Here is a 9,592-nt window from a genome sequence, read left to right as displayed (position 1 = left end):
CACCCATAATATATATTTACAATATATACTTTTACATAATAAAAAAAAAATAAAATGTGAAAAAATATAAGAAATGTAATTAATGATGGAAATGGAGGGGGGATAGAGAAAATAAATTAAAAACTAAACTTTTTGTATTGAAAAATTACATTTAAACTCAAATTCTTTTGAAATATAAGCACATGTGCACATGTGCATGTGCAATATGTGCGGTGCGATTTAAGCCACTACATTGTGGTGCGATTGAGGAAACAGTAGCACTTTGTAAAATTTTATTTATTTAATTTACAAACATTGTTAAAAAAAATTTAATTCAATTAATCTAATTCTAATAGTGTTTTAAACACGATGAATTGTAGAAAATTAGATTATTTAACTTATATTTTTTACATTTTTGCTATGAAATATGATGAAAAATAGCAACGCTATCACGATTTTTTTATTTACGTAAATAACAAGGCTTCTACTGCATTTCATGTCACAAATGTAACGCAGCAGCGTTGAAATATCTTATAGTTTGTAAATAATCCGTAAGAAAATGTGTAAATAAAATAACTGATTTTTTAGACGAGGTAGTGCGATTTAGAAGCCGGTGCGATATCGGCAACCTTACCCTATAATAATAATTATAATAAATTTTTATCAACAACACAATATGTTTTTCTCTCACACATTTATTTCAATTATAATTGCCTTATGCGATTACGACGAAATACTGCAATATTATTGTCAAAGAAACATTATTTTCATGCTTGCAACCGTCATTACACATCCGCCATTTTGTATTTTAAAAAAATAATATCAAATTCGTTTTTAGCGACCCCAGAAACGTAAGGATACACATTTTCAATGACACATTTGATTAACTTCTCGAGATATTGAATTATTACCGTAAAAATGTGAAACTTTTTGCAAAATGTTTTAACAATTTTCAAAAAGCGCACATTTTTAAGAGGTAAACTTTTTTTCTAATACCAATTAGAAGATAATCCAAAAGGTTTCATTGAAATTCATGCTGCGTGGAATTATTTCTTAATAATAGCCGCTTTTTGTCTAATTGCACTCCACTAGTACCAATTTATATGATTATGCAAAATGGTATGATATTACGAAATTTAAACCATTTTCTAAAAATGTAGAATACTATGTACTCAATGAATTTTTATATTTAAAGAAACGTAAACGTGGATATCTTATCAATCATTATAGATACAATGTTCATATACAACCAGAGCGTTACTACTTTGCGTTATTACTGTTATTTAAACCTTGGAGAAATATAGATGAATTAAAAAATGTATGTAACAGTTATGCAGAAGCATTTTCTTTAGTACAGTTTGAACTTCAAAATGCTCTTCGATATCATGAAAAAATGATTGATATTCAACAAGGTATGGATAATATGAAAGAATTAATTGAAGAAAAAATATTAGAAGGTACGAAAAATGAAAATGATAATTCTAATAATTGTGTATTAGAATGTGTTCCTGTAGAACTTGAAGGAGCTATGAGAGATTTTAAAGATGTTGGCGACAAATATGAAGTTAATAATGTTGATGAAATGATAGCGCAATTAAATTCTGATCAAAAACGAATTTTTGATAAAGTTACTGCTAGTATATATTATCTAATAGTGCAATTCTTAGATTATATATAAACGGTGAGGGTGGTACAGGAAAAAGTTTTTTGATAAAAACTATTAGAAGTTGGATTAAAAAATACGTTGAAAAAGATACAGCAATAATTGCACCAACTGGTATAGCTGCTTTCAATATTGATGGACTTACTATTCACAGGTTGTTTCAATTACCAGTAGAACATGGTCGTACTGCCAAATACAAACAACTTTCTGATGTAGTTCTTAAATTTATACGAGAAGAACTTAAAAACGTTGCTTTAATAATTATCGATGAAGTTTCAATGATTTCAAATATTACTTTAATGTACATACATCTCCGATTAACAGAAATATTTAATACTGATGAATCAGATAATGGATGGTTCGGTGAAAAACATATACTTCTATTTGGAGATCTTTTGCAACTTCCACCAGTGCATGAGGAACCACCATTTATTGAGTTATCAACAACAAAAATTGAAAAATATGTTGGAGGGATGGGATCAATGAATTTATGGTCTTTATTTAAATATGATGAATTGCAAATTAATATGCGACAACAAAATGATAATTCTTATCGAAATATATTATCGAGAATACGGTTAGGAATTGTAACAGATTCGGATACAGCTGTTTTAAATGCAAGAAAAATACAATTTACAGAGACTACTTGTGATGGTCGATTATATGAATTATGTAATTATTTGGAAAAATTGCCATTGGATACAGTTTGTTTACTTCCAACTTGTGCATTATGTGATACTTTGAACACTGCAATGTTAAATCGAATTTTTTCGGATGAAGTAGAACTCATTGCTCAAGATATAACAGATTGTGTAACATATTTAAAAAAAAAATTTCAAAGATATATTAAATAAGAATGATGAAGACAGTTCTCGAACAGCTGGATTAGCGAAAATTATAATTGTAAAACTCGGCGCACGTATAATGATTAGAAGAAATCGATGTTACTTTAGGTCTTGTAAATGGTGCAATTGGTACAATTACATCATTCATACGAAATAATAATGAAATAGATAAAATAAAAATAATAGTTTCGGGAGTAGAACATGTATTAGAACGTGTTAGCGTTAAGTTTGAAGTAATGGATAGATATGTTGTAAGAAAACAATTTTCAATATGCTTAAGTTACGGTATGACTATTCATGAAAGTCAAGGATTGAGTTTAAAATATGCCATTGTAGAAACTGGAAATTCTATATTCAGTTATGGACAAGTATATACGTTGCTCTTTCACGAGTAACTAATTTAAATGGACTATATCTTATAAATTATGATCCTTCATCTGTGAAAGCAAATGAATTAACTATAATAGAATATAATATAGGTTGCGATTATAATATAGACCAGATCTTTTAAATATAAATATTTCAAAGCAACATGTTCAAAAGGTGCATGATTTACAATGGGCATTATCGAAAAATATTTTAGAATGTCAAATTAAAAATAAAGATGATATTGATTACACTTCATGGTGTTTAAGAGGCCTTCCTAATACTGATAATGTATCTTATTATGCTAATGCTTCGCTCCAATGTATATTTCATTCGCCTACGCTCAGAACGTCATTGTTTCAACTTGAATATACGAATATAATGAGAAAGTTAATCGAGTCTTATGCAAACAATAAAACTATTAATATAATTGCATTGCGTCAATTAGCAGGTGACTAATATCTTAGTAATTTTCAGCAAGATGTTGGTGAATTTATTACCCATCTCTGTTGTAATACAAATAATATTAAAAATGAAATCGAACATTATTTAAATATATCGATACGATGTTCTACTTGTAGTTATATGTAGTTATATAATGTGAAAAATATTAAAAATTATAGTTTATTATTAGCATTACCTGTAAATTTAAAAAGTTGTATAATCTTGAAGAATTAATGCAATATAATTTTTCACGTTGGAATAATGTATCAAAATTATGCAAAAATTGTAATTCTACTGCTTTACTTGAAAAGACTAGTATAACAACGACCAAACGTGTACTTATTATTCTTTACAATTATTATTATTTTACAATTATTATTATTTAAAGTTAATAATGAAGAAGTTTTAAAGATTACAAACCTTAACATTAAAATCCATACCTTCGTCAAAAATTTGTATCGGTGATAATATTTATAAAGTTAACAGTGCGATTCTTTATCATGGTAAAAATATAAACGAAGGACATTACACAAATTTATTGCGAGCTAAAGGTACAAAATGAACATCCGTAAACGATTTAAAAATTGAAATATGTAAGTGGCCACGAAATGCAAAGAGCGCGTATATATTTTTCTTAGAACACATCTAAATTAAGTATAAATAAACTTAAGTATAATTAAGTATCAATGAACGAGTTAAATCAATACAGTACGAGTACAACTTTAATATTAAATAAATATAAATTTACAAAATAACTATTTCAGAAATAGAATCTGTATTTATTTTTAGAGGATTTAAATTTCCTACATTATTATCACGTTTTCAAAATTAACAGAAAGCAGTGAAATCTCTTAAAAACCTTTTTTTAAAAAAAGAAAAAACATACGCCAAGTGCGTAAAAAAGATATTGAACTGCTTGATCAAAAACAGATATGAGATAAATATAATTGGCCAAGTGTATTCTTCATTACGCCAGTCACATATAAGACAGACCGAAAGTGACTATAATTGTCAACTGGATTATAAGGGGTTTTTTACGGCTGATGAGGAGTCTGTGAACGGCTCTGTGAAGTCGAAACGTACCGTATATTAGTGTTATCATTATAATGGATTTATAGATATATTTAACAACCATTATTGCTCAATTTATTCTTAACCTGGGAGGTTTATTGTTAATTTTAATTATAAATTATAATTATTATATTATTATATTTATAATAATAATATAATATAATAATAATAATATTATATTATATACATTAATATTAAATTAAATATATTTCTGGCGGGAAAATACAAATAAAAAGTATTAAATACAAAAAAGATTTTAAAAAATTTGAAAAATTTTACACACTTTTTAGCATGATATTTTTTAAAGGTGTGGAACATTGTTTTAAAAATCAAAAAACTGAATTATAATTTTTAAAACAATGCTCCACACCTTTAAAATATATGAATACGCCATATTTCATTTATTAGGGAATGATTAATTCACCATAATTTATTGAAGACAGTACTCGAATATTTTCAATAAAAAATATGCATTTAAAATTTTTTTCATTTTTATTTAAATTCACATTTATCGTAAAAAAATCTAAAAAAATTCTTTTTAGATGTAATATCATGCTAAAAAGTGTGTCAAATTTTTTCAGATTTTTTAATTCATACGATAGGAAAATAAAAATAAAAATTGAAATTGACGTTTTTCATTATAACTGCAGCATGGATAGATTTAGCAGATTACAATTTGGTGTAAAATTATCTTTTATCGAACTTAACAATGGTAGGTACTCAAAATTGGATTTGGCTTGGGGACACTTTTCATGTGCTTATTCGGCTAGACCCTTTTTTCATTTAAAAATTACTTTTTTTGTTTATAACTTGAAAACAAAAAAAATGACAAATTTAAATACAAAAAAGATGCGATATGAAATTTTCTACAAGAATCAGTCGTTAAAATTGAAATTAGAGCAATGTCCAAAATTAGTTCTGCGGATAATACTTATCCCGGGAAATCCACGCATAAGAGGATATAACAGGTATTTTTCCGATGAATAAAAGATCTCGTATGAAAAGTGGTAGGTTGGCCAATCAAGTTCTCAGTGGAAGGTTTGACCAATCAAAATTCTCAGTTTTTTCCCAGTCAACGCTTCTAAGAACTACCCCGTTAGTATAAATACTCGTGAATTTAACATCTTGATTTTAAAGTGCCAGTTCTCATCAGTTCTCTCACAGTGCAGTGTAAGAATAATATTTTAATTAAGAAATTTTTTTAAATAATTTAACAGAGACAGTTTATTATTGTTTATCAGTTATACGGTCCTAAAAAGTTTCTAGTATTTGTAGAACCTGTCTTATTATAAAACATATGTATATTTTCTAATATACATATGTTTATATAATCTTATAGTGCTCAATATTAGGAATTTTTTTATTCAAGGAATTTTTGTTCTGTGTGCAACTAATGCGAAGGAACGAAAACGAGCTCCAGCATTCTCGTAAAAGGTAAGACAAAAAATTAAAAATAATTTATAAAGAACAATAAACAAACAGGCCAATGAGAGTCAAAAACTGCGGTAGTTAGTGCGAGTTTAAAATTATTTATTACAATATAATTTTAAACTCGCACTAACTACCGCAGTTTTTGACTTTCATTGGCCTGTTTGTTTATTGTTATTGACATTCTCGAGAGTTCTATTATTTAAATTTAGGACATTAATATATGTGATTTTATTCTCTTTTGAATATATCACGTAATTTTTGGTGTTTCGTCCCGGCTTCCACTACTGGACTCATCAGTAAGGTATTGTAGTGGAAGCCTACCTTTTAGACGCCTGGGAGAGTTATTCAATCGAGATTCTATATATACAGATATACGCGTATCAAAGCACTTGCGAGAATTTTTGCGAATATCAATAGACCTCTGATGGCGAGTCGACGTAAATATTCTTCGCAATATTTATATGGAAGTAAATATACGTAGTCCCCCCAAATTGCGCGCCGAACAATCGTCGGTCTTGAAATGTAATTCTAATAGTCTGAAAAGTCACCCCAAATAGTTGATTAATTTTGTTAAAAAATGTAGTAATTTAATAGGGGGGGGGGGGGGGGTTGAAATTACATATATTACTTTAAAATAAATATTGCGAAGAATATTACTACGTCGACCCGCCATCAGAGATCTATAGACATTCGCAAAAATTCTCGCAAGTGCTTTGATACGCGTATATCTGTATATATAGAATCTCGATTTAATAACTTAAACAGGTCTTGTCACATTATTTTATTAATATAACGTTAATTTTGTGTCCTCATTAGTACCACAACCAGTGGCGTAGCCAGGAAAAAGTTTCGGGGGGAGCTGTAGCTTTAAATTTGTTATAATTATTAACTATTAATTACGCACATGGCACATAAAATATTACCCACACTTAGCGCGACCCAGAGCCAACGACGAGGACGTGATGGGTTCTGGCTCCATGTTTTTTTTATTTTTTATTTTTTTTATTTTTTTTTAATTTTTTTTTGTAATCTTATTATTTTTTTTGTTTTTTCGGTAATTTTCAGGATATATTCACAAGATAGTAGCGAAACAGATAGGCAAACTGAAATTTCCAAAATGTCTAATGAATTGTTAATATTAATTAATAAAATCGACCTAAATTTAATGCGCTCGAAATTTGCGGTTTCTGGGCTTTATCTAGGAAAAGTGTGTTACAAAATTCAAGTTATAGGAAACTTCCAGTGAGAAAGTTGTTGATCAATGTATGAATAAGGTTTTTACAAAGTTTAAAATTTTTTGAAACTAAAATGTGTTAATTATGCATTATTTTCCAAGAAGTGTGACATGCCGGTCGACCATAATGCGCCACGCGCTTTTTGGAAAATAGTGCCTAATTCACTAATTTTAGTTTCAAAAAATTTAAAACTTCGTAGAAACCTTCTTCATTCATTGATGAACAACTTTCTCACTGGAAGTTTTCGCTAACTTGAATTTTGTCACACACTTTTCCTTGGTAAAGTTCGGAAACCGCAAATTTCGAGCGCATTAAATTTACCTCGATTTCGTTAATTAATATTAAAAATTCGTTAAACATTTTGGCACTTTCGGTTTGCCTATCGGTTTTGCTAGTATCTTGTGAATGTATCGTTAAAATTTCAGAATTTTTCATGCATTTTTCACCTCAGAAACAGCGAATTTAAGTCAACAGCATTTATTGAATTAATGCTTTTTTCCGAGCCTTTGTTTTCCGTGCGCAATATAATACCTATATGTCGAAAATAGCCAAAGACTTGTGCTAAACCACGGAAGAGCTTGTGCTGTGTTTGACCAGGCCAAGTGAGTTGCTGGATTAGCACAAAATTGGGCTGCGACAGCAAAACAGTTTTTTCAGTGTAGTTGACATGTACCGATAAAGCGGATAAAGGCCCTTGCCCTTGCCTTGCATGTTAACCGTGTTTCTATTTTTGCAGATTTACTTTGTTACTAGAAACGCTCAAATTTTTTTTATAAAAAACAGGTGCGCTAAGTTTTTGGCAATAATTTAAACGTTTAAAAAAATTATATTTCTTTAAATATTAAAATAAACTACAAAATTATTGAAACTATTAAGAATTTCGAGGGGGGCTGTAGCCCCCACAGCCCCCCCCCTGGCTACGCCACTGACCACAGGGATACATCACAAACGATCTTCCAATCGCTTGATGAGCTAAATTGTTCTCTCTGTGGAAATACTCAACGTTTTAGAACATAACACTCCATCATAGTTTTATTCTTGTTTTTTCTGCGTTAAATAAAGATCTTTTACTGCGTTAATTAATATTTATATGTACATCTAAGGATGGCTCGAATATGCAGCCGAAACGTTATGGTTTGATTTTTGTTTGCGTGCGCATTTTTAGTGTGAATTTTAGTTTATTTTTATTTTTATTTTATTTTAATTTATAATACATTGAATGGTTTATTAGTTCACACATATAATATTGACTCTTAATTGCCTTTTTATTTCATTGACAATTTTTAATACTAAGAGTCCTGTATATTCGTTCTATTCTATCTATTAAGCAATAAATTACTCCATATTTTGTGGCAATCCGGATGATTTGATAGGTAATTCAAATATCTTCCTGAATTTGTTGGTTTTTTATATAAATCAAATATAATCCTGTCGCTTTCCACATCTATTTTTATATCTAAAAAATTAATAAAGCCATTTTGATTATCTTCTAATGTGAATTTAATTCTGCTGTGATACGAATTAAATCTATCAAGAGTATAATCGCTTATCGAATTGTTAGGTAGGTATAATAATATATCGTCTACATATCTGTAATAAATTGGAATAGTGAAATTTATAGTTGAAAAAATTTGATATTCCAGATCCTCAATGACTAGGTTTGCTAAAATAGGTGAAAGTGGTGAGCCCATTGGTAAACCATGATTCTGAATATAAAATGTACTATCAAAAACAAAATATGTTGAATTTAGAATGATCGAAATAGCATTTTTAAAGTCAACCATAGGTATGTTAGTATGTTTTTTTATTGTGTCCCATCTTTTCTCAATACTTTTGATTATTAATTCTGTTGGAATGTTTCTATACATAGAAACAATATCAAAAGAAACAAATTTATGTTCTTTTATTGCTGGTCTTCCATTTAATTTTTCAACAAGATTGAAACTATTTTTAATATATCCCAAATTATTTTTATTGTTTATGCTTTTTTCAATGATGGTTTTAAAGAAATATGCCAGTGGATAATTAGGGCTGTTAATGCAGCTGACAGTATTGTGCATAGATGATTTTAAAATTAGCTAGATAAAGATAAGATGAAAATTTGGAAATTTATCTTAGATAAGATAAAGATGATTACATTTAAATTAATCTAGATAATATAGATAAATTTATCTGACAATTCATCTAAAAAATTCCAGATAATTTTTTATTTTTAAGACTATTTATAAATTAAGAATCAGTTTTTTCTCAAAATAATTAAAAAATCACGGTGGTCCTCGATTGAATTCAACCCTGACTTTCCTGCACCTCTGATTTTCCTTCTGGAATTGGTTTTGGAACATTTCAGGACCATTTTGCAATAAATATTAAAATCGAAGAGTGAGCACTTTTTTTTAAATCGAGTTTTTAAGTTTTAATCCATAGTTTCAATATAATCATTTCAAGCGTACATGTGGAAGGTAATTAAGTACTGAACGAAATGTAATTATTGTATATATTTTCTTCGAATTAAATATATATGTAACAAATAGCAAATAGTTAATTGAAACTAAAATATA

General features: G+C 28.4%; 1 pseudogene; it reads left to right on the top strand.

Moving 5' to 3' along the window:
- Positions 1-1,372: 1,372 nt before the first annotated feature.
- Positions 1,373-3,312, top strand: LOC108773636 (ATP-dependent DNA helicase pif1-like; annotated as a pseudogene).
- The last annotated feature ends 6,280 nt before the right edge of the window (positions 3,313-9,592 follow it).

Source organism: Cyphomyrmex costatus, unplaced genomic scaffold, assembly GCF_001594065.2.
Source record: "Cyphomyrmex costatus isolate MS0001 unplaced genomic scaffold, Ccosl1.0 scaffold216, whole genome shotgun sequence".
Lineage (NCBI taxonomy): Eukaryota > Metazoa > Arthropoda > Insecta > Hymenoptera > Formicidae > Cyphomyrmex > Cyphomyrmex costatus.
Note: the sequence above shows the minus strand (reverse complement) of the source record. Positions and strands in the feature narration are given on the sequence as shown.